General features: G+C 38.4%; 1 non-coding gene across 1 annotated transcript; it reads right to left on the minus strand.

Moving 5' to 3' along the window:
• Nucleotides 1-8,858: 8,858 nt before the first annotated feature.
• LOC112788164 (small nucleolar RNA R71) lies at nucleotides 8,859-8,964 on the minus strand. Its single transcript, XR_003195540.1, has one exon. It is a non-coding gene; the product is annotated as a small nucleolar RNA R71 (small nucleolar RNA).
• Nucleotides 8,965-18,633: the final 9,669 nt, after the last annotated feature.

An 18,633-nucleotide genomic window follows, 5' to 3' on the forward strand; every position in this document is an offset into this window, starting at 1 on the left:
TCCTTGTGTCCTTAGATTCTTTCAAGAGCATTGCCAGTAGGTTCTCTATCTTTGATAGCTTATCCTCGAGGGGAGGGTGTGCAGCTGGGGTGAAATTTGGAGGTTGAGGGTGGCTACTTTGTGAATGGAATTGGTTGTTTTGTGGTTGTGTGTTCTGAAAGTGGTATGACTCTTGTGGGTAGTGGATTGAGTTTTGTGGATGGTGAAATGAATTGTATGGATTTGGGATAGACTTTTGTGCTGAGGTATACTCAAATGATGAAGAATTCAGGCATGTAAAACTTGGAGGTGAGATTGTATAATTGAGAGGTGATGGCTCTTGATGACTGGGGTATGAATGAGTGAAATCTCTTTGATTTTGATATTCCCAGCCACAACTTGAGTAGTGATCAATTTCACCAAAATATGGACCATTTTGTGGCTCTGGAAAGTACCCCATTTCATGTTCTTGATACTCCCACCCACCATGAGCATAGTAAAATGAATCATTCTGTGGTGGTGGAGAGTTTCCCATGAAATTTGATTGACTAAAATATGATGGATGCTCCTTTCTTTCCTGCAGAAAGCTCTGTCTCAAACAATAATCACCAAAAGAAATTGGAATCTCCATTGTCACAGATTAGGAAATTCCCAGTGAGGCAATATCACAAACAGTTAGTTAGCAAAAGAAAATAAAGAAGCAAAAGAAAATAAAGACAAAAGAAAAGTGTCTAATCTAGTAAATCAATCAACCGGTAGTTTGTTAATCATAATTAATCCCCGGAAACGGCGCCATAAACATGATGCACGGAAAACTTGTCTCTCAACAAATCTCCCTTCGGTAAGTGTACCGAATTTGTCATCAAGTAAAAACTCAAAATAGAGTGAGGTCGAATCCCACAGAGATTAACGGATTTAGCAATCAATGGTTAATTGATTATTCTAGTTAGACGAATCATATTGGAGTGATAAGCAGCAAGGAAATGTAAATTGCATGAAAGTAAAGAAAGCGATAAAGTGCAGAGAAGTAAAATGGCAAGAAAATAAAATGTAAGAACTAAAAAAAATAAAATGAACATTGGGATCAAGAGATATTGCAATCCTCCGGATCAAGTTCATTCTCATCTCTTCCTCAATCAATGCATTCATTGATCTCCTTGGAAATCTTAATTGATCGAATTCTAATTTCTTGGAATTCAATCTCTCAAATCTTGATCAATAGCCAATTCCTTGGTCAATTGCTCATGAGAAGAGATGAAGTATGGTCACTGATTATACCACATGCATTTCCCAAATCAAGTGTTGGAAGGATTATAGTCACATATCCATCCACACCCAATTTGGTCCAGCATGAAAAAGCATTTCTAGCATGATCTCTTCATTCCTTTTCCAAGGTTCAGAAGAGATCCAAGTATAAATAGTTTCTTTTTCAAGATAACTACCCAATTGGATGAAGATCGAAAGCTCTCTAGTAAAATCAAGAGGAAAGAAAGAAGAAGAAGAATAAGAACTACACTTAATCCATTGAATCACAATAGAGCTCTCTAACCCAATATAAAGAGTTAGTTGATCATTGCTCTACAAAAATAGAAAAGAAAGAAAGTGCAGAAAAGTAAAGATGAAGATAAAAACTGAAATTGAAAATTCAACATTCATAAATGAAAATTACAACTAAAAGAAAGAGAAGGAAAAGTGTGTGAGGGGAGGGAGTCCGAAGACCCCTCTTCAATCCCCCATTCCAGAATTCAGTCCCCCCTTTTCAAGCTTCCTTTCAATGTAAAAACTAAGGCCTTTATATAGGCTCTCCTAAATTACAAAATGAAATTAAAAGCAAATTACAATTAAATGAAAATTCCTATTCTAGATGCTTCTTATGGACTTGATTGGTTGACAATTATGGGCTTACTTGCTTGAGCTTTGAAGTGGACTTGAGAGAGAGTGAGTCAAGTTGAGGTCCAGGTGCTAAAGTTAGTGCTAAAGTTAGCCACTCTAACGTTACAAGTGTGGCGTTAGTGTTAAAGTTATTGTGGCTAACGTTGCACTTGCTGCCCAGTTGGTGTTTTTGGGGCTTAAAATATGCCTCTTGTTTGTGCTCCAATTTCATGCCTAATATAGAGTATTATATATCGTTGGAAAGCTCTGAATGTCAGCTTTCTAACGCAACTGAAATCACCTCAATTGGACCTCTGTAGCTCAAGTTATGCCCCTTTGAAGTGGACATGGTTGCTGGCATAGTTGCTAGCGTTAATGGAAAACTTGAGTGCCATTAACGCTAGCGATCAAGGCTTTATTATTGCCAGTTTCTGAAGCTCAAACTTAGTGTCCACCCCATACTATTATATATTGTTGGAAATCCTGGGTGTCTACTTTCCAATGCCTTTGGAAGCGCATCATTTGGAGCTCTACAACTCGAGTTATACTTCTTGGAAGGTGAAGAGGTCAGTTGGCCTTAATACAGGTTGATACCATGTTCATCATTGCACTTTCGGGGCAGGTTTTCTCCCTCAAATTTAGTGTCAACCATGTAGCGCCATATATGCTTGGAAAGCTCTGGAATCCTACTTTCCAATGCCACTGGAATCACCTCATTTGGAGCTTTGTGGCTCAAGTTATGCGTGTTTGAAGAAGGCATGGTCAGGCTGTCAGGTGGGACTTTTGCCCACGTTAACTTCCACGTTAACTAAGTTAACGTGGGAGTTAACGTGGCTCATAGTGGCTTGTTTGGCTCATTCCAACGTTAGTGACAATGTTGGGTGTCACTAACGTTGGCGATCACCTCCCTTCTTCACGTTAGCTTCCACGTTAACTAGGTTAACGTGGGAGTTAACGTGGCTTATTGGGGCTTGTGTGGGTTCCTTCCAACGTTAGTGACAATGTTTGGTGTCACTAACGTTGTCGACCACCTTGTTTCTTCACGTTAGCTTCCACGTTAACTAGGTTAACGTGGGAGTTAACGTGGCTTATTGTGACTTGGCCAACGTTAGTGATAAAGTTGAATGTCACTAACGCTGGCTTCCCCTTTACTTCTTAACGTTAGAGGCCACGTTAACTAAGTTAACGTGGCAACTAACGTGGCCACTTATGAGCTTGGTCCAACGTTAGTGATAATGTTAAGTGTCACTAACATTGGCTCCATTTCCTTTCTTCAAAGTTAATGCCACTAACTTTTCTCTCACTAACGTTGTGGCTTTCCTTCCTTCCACGTTAGTGCCCACGTTAGTGTAACTAACGTAGCTACTAACGTGGCTCTTCTCTTCTTCTTTTGGCCTGAAATCAATCAAACAAAGTGCATCAAAGTCTTGCTCTTAATCATGGGATCATGCATCATCCAATTTATCATATAATTCATGCAAAATTCTCATGAAATCATGTAAAGTGCACAATGTATGCTTGAATCAAGATGTAAGTTAATATCTACCCAAAACTAGCTTATTTTTTAAGAAAATGCATGAAACTACCTTAAAAACAGTAAAGAAAAGGTCAGTTAAACTGGCCAAAATGCCCTGGCATCAGAGCTTGGACCTGGGATTGGCACGCGAAAGTGACGCCTTCGCGTGGCTGGGCAGAAATCTCATCGATGCATACACACGTTTGACGCGTACGCGTGGATCGCAAAAACCCAGATGACGCGTACTCGTGACCCATGCGTACGCGTGACGCTCGGCACATGACTTCTTTAATGAAATTGTGGCTGAAAATTTTAGGGGAGCTCCAGGCCCAGTTTGAGTTGAATTCTAGAGGGAAAAAGACCTAAGGGACTAAGACATGAAGGGGATTCACACATTACACACTTTCTTAGCTAGTTTTTGGAGTTTATGTTTTTAGAGAGAGAAACTCCAACTTCTCTCTTGGTTTTGGCTTTCTCATTTTCAATTTCACTTGGATCCTTTGGTTATATATGATTTTAATTCAATTTTACATTGTTCTAATTTGTAGATCTCATTCTTCTACTCTCATTTTAGTGTTCTTGTTACTCTAGCATTGTAGATCTTGGATTTGGATCTTGTTACTTTGATTTCTATTAATGCATTGAGGAATTTCATGTTCATTGTTGTTAATTGCTTTATGGTTGTTGATTGCTTGTAGTACATAGCTCTAATTTTGAATCCTCTTCTCAATTTCACAATGTCTTGCATTATTGCTCACTAAGTGCTTGATGAGAGAGAAATTGTCGTTGGTAAATAATTTCTTAAAGAAATCTCGTTGTAAGCATAGTTCTAAACCAACAAACAATTCCTCACATCAAACATTTGGTTGTCACAAGTACAAACCCCTATAAAAATAATCGAAGTATTCAAACCTCGGGTCGTTCTACCTAGAAATTGTAATGAAGTGTTCAATTATTGGCTATGAAGTATCTTTTGGGGTTTTTGAGATATGAAACAAGAAATGTAAATGGCAAAAGAAGTAAACTAACAATTAAGGAAGCTCTTGGGAAGGTATGAGAATTAGAAGTCCTATCCTAATTATCGTCATCAATTGTGACATGAGAATTGTTTACTGCTCCGACTTAGTTAACCTCTAACTATGAAGGAAAGTCAACACAAGTTGACAAAACCCTCTAAATTCAACACAAGATAAACCCTAAAAATGGGGTTTATCATTGCTTGAGAAAATGTCTACTATAGTTATAGAGTAGATCTTCACTCTTGGCTTGGGGGTTGGGTAATTGGAAACACTTGAATTGTCAAAGCGTTTTGTTGATTAATAATTGGAAATTGCTAATTGATTTGAATGACACTAACTCTAGTCTTTCCTTAGGATTTGACTAGGACTTGTGGACTCAAATTGATTACCTCCGCTTGACTTTCCTTCATAGTTAGAGGTTAACTAAGTGGAGCAATAACCAATTCTTATCACAATTGATGGAGGCAACGAGGATAGGAATTCCAATTCTCACCCCTAGCCAATTCTCACTTGTGTCCCTTAGTCTCATTGTTACTTGTTCATTGTTTTAATTCAAGTCTATTTGCATTTCTCGTATCCAATCTCAAAACACCAAGAGAACTCCTAACCAAAGATGTGCATCTTAAGGCAACTCCTAAGGAGAATGACTCGGGACTAATACTCTCAATTATTGATTTTGAATAGTGGACACATGATGAGCGGATAATTTATACGCTTTTTGGCATTGTTTTTAGGTAGTTTTTAATTTGTTTTAGTTATTTTTTATTATATTTTTATTAGTTTTTAAATAAAAATCACATTTCTGGACTTTACTATGAGTTTGTGTATTTTTCTATGATTTTAGGTATTTTCTGGCTGAAATTGAGGGACCTGAGCAAAAATCTGATTCAGAGGCTGAAAAAGGACTGCAGATGCTGTTGGATTCTGACCTCCCTGCACTCGAAGTGGATTTTCTAGAGCTACAGAAGCCCAATTGGCACGCTCTCAATTGTGTTGGAAAGTAGACATCCTGAGCTTTCCAGCAATATATAATAGTCCATACTTTGCCCGAGTTTTGATAATGCAAAATGGCGTTTAAATGCAACTTTCTACCCTATTCTGGCGTTAAACGCCAGAACTGGCATAAAAGCTGGAGTTAAACACCCAAACTGGCACCAGAGTTGGCATTTAACTCCAAGAAAAGTCTCTACATGTGAAAGCTTCAATGCTCAACCCAAGCACATACCAAGTGGGCCCAGAAGTGGATTTCTGCATCACTTACTCATTTTTGTAAACCCTAGGTTACTAGTTTTCTATAAATAGGACCTTTTGCTATTATATTTTCATCTGGGGATCATTTTTGAGACTATCTTTGTATCACTTTTGATCTCTTGATCACGTTTAGGGGGCTGGCCATTCGGCCATGCCTGGACCTTCATCACTTTTGTATTTTCAACGGTGGAGTTTCTACACCCCATAGATTAAGGTGTGGAGCTCTACTGTTCTTCATGAATTAATGCAATTACTACTATTTTTCTATTCAATTCATGCCTACTTCTTCTCTATGATATTCACTCGCACTTCAACCTGATGAATGTGATGATCCGTGACACTCATCATCATTCTCACTTATGAACGCGTGCCTGACAACCACTTCCGTTCTATCTGCAATAGCTTGAGTGTGTATCTCTTAACCTCCTAGTTCACGACGCATGGTTGCCTCTCCTGACAACAGAGCCCTCCATTCCATGAGATCAGAGTCTTTGTGGTATAAGCTAGAATCAATTGGCAGCATTCTTGAGATCCGGAAAGTCTAAACCTTGTCTGTGGTATTCCGAGTAGGATCTGGGATGGCATGACTATGACGAGCTTCAAACTCGCGAGTGTTGGGCGTACTGATAGACGCAAAAGGATCAATGGATCCTATTCCAACATGAGTGAGAACCGACAGATGATTAGCCCTGCGGTGACAGCGCAGCCGGACTATTTTCACTAAGAGGACGGACGGTAACCATTGACAACGGTGATCCCCCAACACACAGCTTGCCATAGAAAGGAGTATGAATGATTGGATGAAGGCAATAGGAAAGCAGAGATTTAGAAGTAACAAGCATCTCCATACGCTTATCTGAAATCCTATCAATGAATTACATAAGTATTTCTATCTTATTTTCTGTTTTAATTATATTTTAATTATCAATATCTCAAAACCATTTTAATTCGCCTGACTGAGATTTACAAGATGACCATATCTTGCTTCAAGCCGACAATCTCCGTGGGATCGACCCTTACTCACGTAAGGTATTACTTGGACGACCCAGTGCACTTGCTGGTCAGCTGCACGGAGTTGTGTGAAAAGTGTGAATCACGATTTCGTGTACCAACACACATTTTCTACGTTTGATGCATTATAGCTTGTTGGTTTAGACTATACTCACGACCGGAATTTATTGGTAAAATTCTATACTGACAAAATATCACGCATCAAGCGTACCACTTAGGAAGCCGGGTGTGGCACGCTAAGCCAAGCTAAGAAGCTAGGCGTGGCACGCCACTCAAACGGCAATCACATGCCAGGAACATGGTTCATTTTATGAGTTTTCCTTTTCCTTTCAGTTGTAGTTTTCTTTTCTCTTTTGTATTTTCTTAATTCTAGTAATAGGAGTAGTATAAATAACCCTTAGAAGTACTGAAAAGGGGGGTTGGCAAGTGGATTAGAAAGTTGGATTGATAGTTAGCTTTACTTTTACTTCTACACTTCATCTTCTCCATTTCTTGTACTTTTCTCTAAGCTATGAGTAGCTAAACTCCCTCTCATTGGGAGAGGGAGCTCTGTTGTACTTAATGGATTAATGATAGTGAATTTCTTCTTCTCTTCATCTTCCCTTTGATTTTCTAGAAGGAATTTTGTTCTTCATGCTAGTGTTCAATCATCTTAGGAAAGAGGTTGAATGCAAAATGGGTTTCATGGAAACCTTGGAAAAGGAAACATGAAACCATGCTTGAAATCCCTTCTCACACTTGAGTAGATCTGGGTTTCGGGATTGGATATGGTGATATATAATCCACCCACTATTTGGATCTATGAGAATGTGTGATATAATCAGGGACCAAGCATATCTCTCTTCATGAGTAATTAGACCAAGGAATTGGCTGATTATCAAGATTTGAGAGATTGAATCACCGAGGGATTGGGGTTCAATAAATCATGATTGCCAAGAGGTCAATGAGTTGCATGATTGAATATGAGATGATTTAGATTTAATCCAAAGAGAGCAACATCTCCTAATCCCAATGAATTTCCCCTATCCTTATCTTCCCTATTCTTTATAGCTTTCTTTAATTTCTGCTATTCTCCATTCCCCATTTACTATTCAGTCATTTATGTTTTAGCACTTTACATTCTTGTCATTTACCTTTCTGCACTTTATTGCTTTTCTTTACCTTTAAGTCATTTACATTTCTGTTTATGTAGAATTCTGCACTTACAATCTCTATTGTTTAGCTTGACTAATTCACCCATTGATTAAAATTGCTCAAATCTACCAATCTCTGTGGGATTCAACCCCACTCCTAGTGGGTTATTATTTGACGATATTTGGTGCACTTGCCAAAGAACGGATTCATTTTATATGGGGAGTGAATTCCGGTCATCAAGTTTTATGGCACCATTGCCGGGGAATGGTTTGAATTTGACAATGACTAAATTGATAGGTAGTTAGATTAAGCATTTTTGTTTACCTTGTGAATTCCTCTAAACTTAGTTTCCTATTTTCTTTTCCTTTAGCATTTTAATTTTCATTGTTCACTGTATATATTTCCATCCTAACGTACTAATCCACTATGTGTTCGATTAATTGCACCAATCAATTTAACCATAAATCTTAACAAGAGTGATTCCTTCACTTGTCTTTTGCTTGTTTGTTGCTGAATGTATGACAGGTAGAAGAGGAGAAACTTCATCCTCTTTTGATAGTGAACTTGAGAGGACCTTCATTAGACTAAGGAGGGAAGCAAGAGGCAAGGGAATAGTTGGAGAGGAAGTAGTAAAAGAAGATCTGGATGTTACTACGGAGGAGGAAATACATAATCATGTTAGGGAAGGTGCTTGTAACCATGTTGGGCAGGAGAGAAGAGTTCTAGACTCTTACATTACCCCAAATCTAGGAAACTGTGGAAGTAGCATCCTAAAACCAACCATTCATGCTAACAATTTCAAGTTAAAACCTCAATTCATCACCCTTGTTCAAAACAATTGCTCATTTGGAGGAAGTGCACAGAAAGATCCCAACCAACATTTAACCACATTCTTGAGGATCTGTGATGTAGTGAAGGCTAATGGTGTCCGGATACATATAAGCTGTTATTGTTTCCCTTTTCTCTCAGGGATATGGCATCGAAGTGGTTAGAATCATTTCCTAAGGAGAGTTTGACAACTTGGGAAGAAGTAGTAAACAAGTTCTTGGCAAGATTCTACCCCCTAAAGAGTTAATAGATTGAGAGCTGAGGTGTAAACCTTTAGACAACAAGATGGAAAAACTTTCTATGAGGCATGGGAGAGATTTAAGGACTTAACAAGAAAATATCCTACGGACATGTTCAATGGGTACAATTGCATATCTTCTATGAAGGGTTGACACAAGAATCCAAGAAGGCTTTAGATTACTCTTCAGGAGGCTCATTCAACAAGAAGAATACAATTGAGGAGGCCATAGACATCATAGAAACTGTGGTCAACAATGAGTACTTCTATGCCTCTGATAGAAACCCAAGAAGGGGAGCGATGGAGCTCAACTCCATGGATGCTCTACTGGCTCAAAACAAGGTGATCACAGCTCAACTAGCAGCTCTAACCAAGCAGATGAAGAAGAACCAAGTCTTAGCTGTCCAAGCTCAAGCACCTCCACAAGAAGAAGATACCCCAGAAGTTGAATGTGAATAGGAGCAAGCCAACTATGTGAACAATTCCTCCAGGCCACCATATGACCCCAATGCCCAAACATATAACCCAGGTTGGAAGAACCACCCAAATTTTGGGTGGAAAAACCAACAAAACCACAACCATGATCACAAACTATACCACTCTAACCAATACAATCACAATTCCAACCACCAATCAAGCAATAATAGACCCTACCACAACTCACAAAATGCATCCTACCACCCAACCCAACAACCATACAATAACCACTCATGAGATGTAGCATCCTCAGCCCCATAACCATGTGATATCAGCAACAACTTTGCAAGATTAGAAGCTGCTATGGCACAATTGACAGGGAGTATTGCCACTATTGCAAAGAGGTAATTGCAAGCTGAGAAAAAGATAGACTCAATCTAAGAGGAGGCCAGATCCAACATAAGGAACTAAAGGGCAGCAATTCCAAAACTGGAAGCACAACTAGGGAGTTTATCCAAACAGATACCAATGCCCACACACATATTTCCAAGCGATACTATGGCCAACCCAAGAGGGGAATGCAAAGCTATCAAACTAAGAAGTGGAAAGGTGGTGGAAGAGGCTCCCTCAAACCACAAATTGCAAGGAGAAAAAGCTACAATTGATCTAGGAAGAATGAAGGAAGAAGAGACACCCGAACTAAATCCAACAAAATAAGTCTTAAAGTCATATGTATCGAAAGTACCCTACCCACAAAGGCTGAGAAAAGATGGGAAGGACAGCCAATTTTCTAGATTCTTGGAGATCTTTATGAAGCTTCAAATCAACATAACTTTTGCTGAGGCATTAGAGCAAATGCCACTCTATGCCAAGTTTCTAAAGGAGCTCATGACAAGGAAAAGAAATTGGGGAGAAAAGGAAACTGTAGTGCTTACAGAGGAATGTAATGCTATCATACAAAAGAAGCTACCCCAAAAGATGAAGGACCCTGGGAGCTTCCCTGCATTATAGGAGATATCAACATTGAAAAGGCATTATGTGATCTGGGAGCTAGCATCAACCTTATGTCCTTAACCATGATGAAGAGAATGAGAATTGAAGAGGCCAAACCAACAAGAATGGCTCTTCAATTAGCTAATAGAACATTAAAATTTTCTCATGGGGTAGTGGAGGACTTATTGGTGAAAGTGGGAGAATTTATATTCCCAGAAGACTTTGTTGTGCTTGACATGGAGGAAGAGTCCAATGCATCAATCATATTGGGAAGACCATTGATGCACGAAAACTTGCATCTCAATAAATCTCCCTTCGGCAAGTATACCGAATTGTCGTCAAGTAAAAATTCACAATAGAGTGAGGTTGAATCCAATAAATCTCCCTTAACGGATTAAGCAATCAATGGTTAATTGATTATCCTAGTTAGACAAATCAAATTGGAGTGATAAATAGCATGAATTGTAAATTGATAGAAAAGAAAAAAAAAGCAATAAAGTGTAGGAAGAAGAATGACAGGAATGTAAAATAACAAGAAAGTAATAACTAAAAGTAAAAAGAAAAGAAAGCATTGGGATAGAGAGATATTGTAATCTCCAGATCAATTACTTTCATCTCTTCCTCAATCAATGCATTCATTGATCTCCTTGGCAATCTTAAGTGATTGGATCCCAATTCCTTGGCAACCCAATCTCTCTAAGCTTGAACAATTACCCAATTCCTTGATTTAATTGCTCATGGGAAGAGATGAAGTATGGTCACTAATTATAACACATGTATTTCCAAATCAAAGTGTTGGTAAGATTATATGTCACTATATCCATCCAAACCCCAATTTGGTCCAACATGCGAAAGAAATTCTAGCATGATCTCCTCATCCCTTTTCCAAGGCTCAGAGGAGATCCAATTATGGAGAGTCTCTTTTCCAAGACAACGAACCAATTGATTTAAGATCGAAAGCTTTCTAGTAAAATCAAGAGAAAAGAAAGAGGAAGATGAATGATAAAAACAAATTAATCCATTGAATTGTAACAGAGCTCTCTAACCCAATAAAAAGAGTTAGTTGTTCATTGCTCTACCAAAATAGAAAAAAAAAGAAGTGCAAAAAAATAAAGATGAAGATTAAAACTGAAATTGAGACTTCAACATTCATAATTGGAAAATTACAAACTATAAAATGAACTACTACTAAGGAAAGAAAAATAAAGAAAAGTGTGTGAGGAAAGGGAGTCCGAAGTCCCCAATAAAGAATCCCCCCTCCAATCCCCAGATGAATTGAATGTTAAAACTAAGGCCTTTATATAGGCTCTCCTAAATTACAAAATGAAATGAAACTAAAAGTAAATTACAATGAAATAAAAATTCCTATTCTAGATGCTTCTTGTGACCTTGATTGGTTGACACTTGTGAGCTTGCTTCCTTATGGTTGGGTGGTCCATGAAAGAGAAGTGAATCAAGTTGAGGTCCAGGTGCTAATCGTTAGTGCTACCTTTAGCCACACTAACGCTACAAGTGTGGCGTTAGTGCTGAAGTTAGTGTGGCTAACGTCACACTTGCTACCCAGTTGGTGTTTTTAGGGCTTAAATGATGCCTCTAGTTTGTGCTCCAATTTCATGCCCACTATAGCGTATTATATATCGTTGGAAAGTTCTGAATGTCAGCTTTCTAACACAACTGAAATCACCTCAATTGGATCTCTGTAACTCAAGTTATGCTCCTTTGATGTGGACAAGGTCGTTGGCATAGTCGCTGGCGTTATTGGAAAAAGTGAGTGCCAATAACGTCTACATTAAGGGGATTAATATTGCCAGGTTCTGGAGCTCAACCTTAATGTGCACCCCATACTATGATATATTGTTGGAAAGCCCTGGATGTCTACTTTCCAACGCTTTTAAAAGCACATCATTTGGAGCTCGACAGCTCGAGTTACACTTCATGGAAGGTGAAGAGGTCAGCTGGCCTTACTACAAGTTGATACCATGTTCATCTTTGCACCTTCGACGCAGGTTTTCTCCCTCAAATTTAGTGTCCACCATGTAGTGCCATATATGCTTGGAAAGCTCTGGATTCCTACTTTCCAATTCCACTGGAATCACTTCATTTGGAGTTTTTTGGCTCAAGTTATTCTTATTTGAAGAAGGCATGGTCAGGCTGCCGAGTGAGATTTTGCCCACGTTAGTGTCCACGTTAGTGGCACTAATGTGGCCTTCTTTGCTTCGTAAACGTCAGTGGCGTTCACTTTTTCCACGTTAATGCCCACGTTAGTGGCACTAACATGGGTGTTCTTGGCTTCGCAAACGTTAGTGGCGTTCACTTTTTCCACTAACTTTTACAGCTGCCTCCTTTCTTCCATGTTAATACCATTAACTTTCTCACTAACGTTGAGGCTTCTCCTCTTCTTCCATGTTAGTGCCCACATTAGTGGCGCTAACGGGGCAACTAACGTGGACTGAGATGACCTTCGAAGACGTTAGTGGTGTTAACTTTACCACTAACATTGCAAACTTTCCTTCCATCCCCGTTAATGGCCACGTTAGTGGCACTAACGTAGCCACTAACGTGGCTCTTCTCTTCTTCTTATTACCTGAAATCAATCAAACAAAGTGCATCAAAGTCTTGCTCTTACTAATGAGATCATGCATCATCCATTTTATCATTCAATTCATGCATAATTCTCATGAAATCATTCAAAATTCACAATGTTTGCTTGAATCATGGTATGAATGCATTTTCAACCAAATACTTTCTTATTTCCTAAAAAAATGCATGAAACCAACCTAAAGCATACAAAAAATGGCTAGTAAAACTAGCCAAGATGCCTTGCCATCACAACACCAAACTTAAATCTTGCTTGCCCCAAGCAAGAAAAGAACTATGCACAAAGAATTCTCTTAATTGGAATGTATTGAAGAATTGCTTATGATGCCTTAGTGGGTGAAGTGAATAAGTGACAGTGGGGTTAACTCTAATTTGTATGCTTATGCAAGGATTCCAGTGCTCATTAGTCCTTACATTTTGAAAGTCTTAGATCTTAGGACTTTCATTCAAATGATATTATGGAATCCTCTTTATAGATTGTCACCTTTGAAGCAGCACTTATTTTCTAGCATTTTTCTTTTCTTTTTGTATCTTGGCCTCGACTCTAGGTATCATGTCTCAAAGTGGCTTTTTAAGATAAGCTTTCAAGCAATACTCCCAAACCAGGTGGTCTAAGGTATTAGGTGTTGAAGCACCCCTTAGGATATACTTGCTCAAGCCTCTCTCTTTGACACAAATCCACCACAAGCATTTAACTAGGACAATAACTCTTTGAGTTCTTGTTTCTTTCTTTTTCTTCCTAGTAATTGATGCTCAGAGCCTTGGGCTTGTTCTTTGTTTTTCTTTTTCTTTTTTTTTCTTTTATTGCTGCTTCTTGGATCAATAGATGTTTGAGAAATTCCATAATACTTCTCTAAATTTTAATTCCTGTCTATGAGCTCCCATGCAAGTTTTCACAAACATGCAACCTCAATACACAATCATACAATCAGAACCTCCACTCCTCTTAATCTTTTGCTTGCCCCAAGATTTATAAAATTCTTCAACATTTTCCTTCCAAAAGAATGATTTCTTTGTTGCATTCTTAAAGATATTGGGTGCAAGTAAAATTCAAGATGATAATCATGATATCATAGCAACATGTTACAAATCAAATATCAAATTATGCTTATTCACAAGGAGTAATCACACATGCATACAAAGAAAATAGAAGACAATCATGCAATTTAAAGTGCTGGAAATAAGTAAGAGGAAAAAAGGAACTTTACCACCTTGTAGTTCATCTTCATTGTTGTTGTCATTTTCCTCCTATTCTTCCCCTTCCCATAGCAGACTTAGAATGATTGCTTATACTCAAGCAACAATTAAAACAGTAGTGATGGGGTCTATGATGGATCATGAATGTCTTAGAATGAAGTGTGAGTATGCATGTGTTTCAGCAACCAAGAATAAGGATACAATAAAGGCATAAGAGATACAAACAGAGACATTTTGATTGCATTAATAAGTGGTGTGCTTGGTACCTTGCATGAAAGATAAGTGGCAACACCAAACTTAGTGTGACACTCTCAATTTAGAATGTTGCAAGTACCCAATGAAGATTGAAAATCAAATTGTTGCATGGAAACACCAAACTTAGAATGCAATCATATGTCAAATTATTGAAAGTAAACTAAGCAAGGAAAGAAAATGTTACCTATGGTTGGGTTGCCTCCCAACAAGCGCTCTTTTAATGTCATTAGCTTGACCTGTTGTTCATGAATTTCTTCCTCTTCTTCCAGTTTGTTAAGAGGAATGACCTCAAGAGGAAAGAGGAGCCAGTTAATGCTCCTTGTTTTGAGTGCCTCTCCCCAGCAAGCTTTCTTTTGTTGTTAGCCTGAGTAAACTTGCTTGTTGGGGTAGGGGTGGGATGGCTTTTGGTTGACCTTTTCTTCTTCATGGATATTGTCCTTCTTTTCTTGGTCACCATCCTCATTTTAGTGCTCATGTTGATTGCCTTCACCATCTTGATTTCAGTACTTGGGTGTTTTATGATGGTTGGAGCATCATCTTCATCAAGAGCTTCTTGAATTGGTGGTTCAATGAACTCATCCTTTATGCAACTCTCTATTTTATTGGAGTAGTGTGGACTCCCTTGATTGACTTCCTCCCTTTCTTCTGCATGATGTTGCATTGAGCCTTTTGGGAGTGAGTTTGCATGTTCCTTTGTCACCCTTAGTAGCCTCTGTGGGTATGGAGCTTTGGGCTTATATATTCTCACAACCTCCTCCTTCTTCATATGAATCTCACTTGGTATGGCTGCCTCTTTTTCTTGTTCTTCTGATTCTTCCCTTGTTCTTGACCTTTGAATGAACTCCTCTATTTCTGGAGAGAGTGAAGTGGTTTCTCTTTGTAATTTCAGCTCTTCAATGAATTGTTCTTTAGAATAGAGTTGTGCATTCTGTCTCAATTTTTCTTCATGGTCTCTTTTTGCTATTTTCTCCTCTTCGTTTGTCTTTATCATTTCTTCAAGGAGGAGTTCTATCCTAGCGAGTCTCTCTTCTTCTCTACTTTTTTTGAGTTCTTCAATGATGAGTTCCATCCTAGCAAGTCTATCTAAAGGAGTTGGGTAGGTTGTAATGGTTGGTCTGGATTGGCTTGTGAATGGAATTGGTTGTTTTGTGGTTGTGTGTTTTGAAAGTGGTATGACTCTTGTGGGTAATGGATTGAGTTTTGTGGATGGTGAAATGAATTGTATGGATTTGGGACAGAATTTTGTGCTGAGGTATACTCAAGTGATGAAGAATTTAGGCATGTAAAACTTGGAGGTGAGGTTGGATAATTGAGAGGTGACGGCTCTTGATGAATGGGGTATGAATGAGTGAAATATCTTTGATTTTGATCTTCCCAGCCACAACTTGAGTAGTGATCAATTTTACCAAAATATGGACCATTTTGTGGCTCTGGAAAGTACCCCATTTCATGTTCTTGATACTCCCACCCACCATGAGCATAGTAGTGTGAATCATTCTGTGGTGGTGGAGAGTTTCCCATGAAATTTGATTGACTAAAATATGATGGATGCTCCTTTCTTTCCTGCAAAAAGCTCTGTCTCAAACAATAATCACCAAAAGAAATTGGGATCTCCATTGTAATAAATGAGGGATTCTTAGTGAGGCAATATCACAAACAATTAGTTAGCAAAAGAAAATAAGAAACAAAAGAAAACAAAGACAAAAGAAAAGTATCTAATCTAGTAAATCAATCAACCGATAGTTTGTTAATCACAATTAATCCCCGGCAACAGCGCCATAAACTTGATGCACGGAAACTTGTCTCTCAGCAAATCTCCCATTGGCAAGTATACCGAATTGTCGTCAAGTAAAAACTCATAATAGAGTGAGGTTGAATCCACAGGGATTAACGGACTAAGCAATCAATGGTTAATTGATTATCCTAGTTAGACAAATCATATTGGAGTGATAAACAGCAGGAATTGTAAATTGACAGAAAAGAAAAGAAAAGCAATAAAGTGCAGGAAGAAGAATGACAGGAATGTAAAATAACAAGAAAGTAATAACTAAAAATAAAAAGAAAAGAAAGCATTGGGATAGAGAGATATTGTAATCTCCAGATCAATTGCTTTCATCTCTTCCTCAATCAATGCATTCATTGATCTCCTTGGCAATCTTAAGTGATTGGATCCCAATTCCTTGGCAACCCAATCTCTCTAAGCTTGAACAATTGCCTAATTCCTTGATTTAATTGCTCAAGGGAAGAGATGAAGTATGGTCACTGATTATACCACATGTATTTCCAAATCAAAGTGTTGGTAGGATTATATGTCACTATATCCATCCAAACCCCAATTTGGTCCAACATGAGAAAGCAATTCTAGCATGATCTCCTCATCCCTTTTCCAAGGCTCAGAGGAGATCCAATTATAGAGAGTTTCTTTTCCAAGACAACTAACCAATTGATTTAAGATCGAAAGCTTTCTAGTAAAATCAAGAGAAAAGAAAGAGGAAGATGAATGATAAAAACAAATTAATCCATTGAATTGTAACAGAGCTCTCTAACCCAATGAAAAGAGTTAGTTGTTCATTGCTCTACCAAAACAGAAAAGAAAAGAAATGCAAAAAAATAAAGATGAAGATTAAAACTGAAATTGAGACTTTAACATTCATAATTGGAAAATTACAAACTATAAAATGAACTACTACTAAGGAAAGATAAAGAAAAATGTGTGAGGGGAGGGAGTCCGAAGACCCCAATATAGAATCCCCCCTCCAATCCCCGGATGAATTGAATGTTAAAACTAAGGCCTTTATATAGGCTCTCCTAAATTACAAAATGAAATGAAACTAAAAGTAAATTACAATTAAATGAAAATTCCTATTCTAGATGCTTCTTGTGACCTTGATTGGTTGACACTTGTGGGGTTGCTTCCTTGTGGTTGGGTAGTCCTTGAAAGAGAAGTGAATCAAGTTGAGGTCCAGGTGCTAATCGTTAGTGCTACCGTTAGCCACACGAACGCTACAAGTGTGGCGTTAGTGCTGAAGTTAGTGTGGCTAACGTCACACTTGCTACCCAGTTGGTGTTTTTTGGGCTTAAAAGATGCCTCTAGTTTGTGCTTCAATTTCATGCCCACAATAGAGTATTATATATCGTTGGAAAGCTCTGAATGTCAACTTTCTAACACAACTGAAATCACCTCAATTGGATCTCTGTAACTCAAGTTATGCTCCTTTGATGTGGACAAGGTCGTTGGCATAGTCGCTGGCGTTATTGGAAAAAGTGAGTGCCAATAACGTCCGCGTTCAGGGGATTAATATTGCCAGGTTCTGGAGCTCAAACTTAATGTGCACCCCCATACTATGATATATTGCTGGAAAGCCCTGGATGTCTACTTTCCAACGTGTTTGGAAGCGTATCATTTGGAGCTCTACAGCTCGAGTTACACTTCTTGGAAGGTGAAGAGGTTAGCTGGCCTTACTACAGGTTGATACCATGTTCATCTTTGCACTTTCGGGGTAGGTTTTCACCCTCAAATTTAGCATCCACCATGTAGTGCCATATATGCTTGGAAAGCTCTGGATTCCTACTTTCCAATGCCACTGGAATCACTTCATTTTGAGTTTTGTGGCTCAAGTTATTTTTGTTTGAAGAAGGCATGGTCAGGCTGCCGGGTGAGATTTTGCCCACGTTAGTGTCCATGTTAGTGGCACTATCGTGGCCTTCTTTGATTCGCAAATGTTAGTGGCGTTTACTTTTTTCACTAACTTTTACAGCTGCCTCATTTGTTCCACGTTAATGCCCACGTTAGTGGCACTAACGTGGGTGCTCTTGGCTTCGCAAATGTTAGTGGCGTTCACTTTTTCCACTAACTTTCACAACTGCCTCCTTTCTTCCACGTTAATACCATAAACTTTCTCACTAATGTTGAGGCTTCTCCTCTTCTTCCACGTTAGTGGCACTAACGGGGCAACTAACGTGGGCTGAGATGACCTTCGAAGACGTTAGTGGTGTTAACTTTACCACTAATATTGCAAATTAAACTTTCCTTCCTTCCACGTTAATGGCCACGTTAGTGGCACTAACGTAGCCACTAACGTGGCTCTTCTCTTCTTCTTGTTACCTGAAATTTATCAAATAAAGTGCATCAAAGTCTTGCTCTTACTCATGAGATCATGCATCATCTATTTTATCATTCAATTCATGCATAATTCTCATGAAATCATTCAAAATTCACAATTTTTACTTGAATAATGGTATGAATGCATTTTCAACCAAATACTTTCTTATTTCCTAAGAAAATGTATGAAACCAACCAAAAGCATACAAAAAATGGCTAGTAA

This window comes from Arachis hypogaea, chromosome 20 (assembly GCF_003086295.3).
Source record: "Arachis hypogaea cultivar Tifrunner chromosome 20, arahy.Tifrunner.gnm2.J5K5, whole genome shotgun sequence".
NCBI classification, from domain to species: Eukaryota; Viridiplantae; Streptophyta; class Magnoliopsida; order Fabales; family Fabaceae; genus Arachis; species Arachis hypogaea.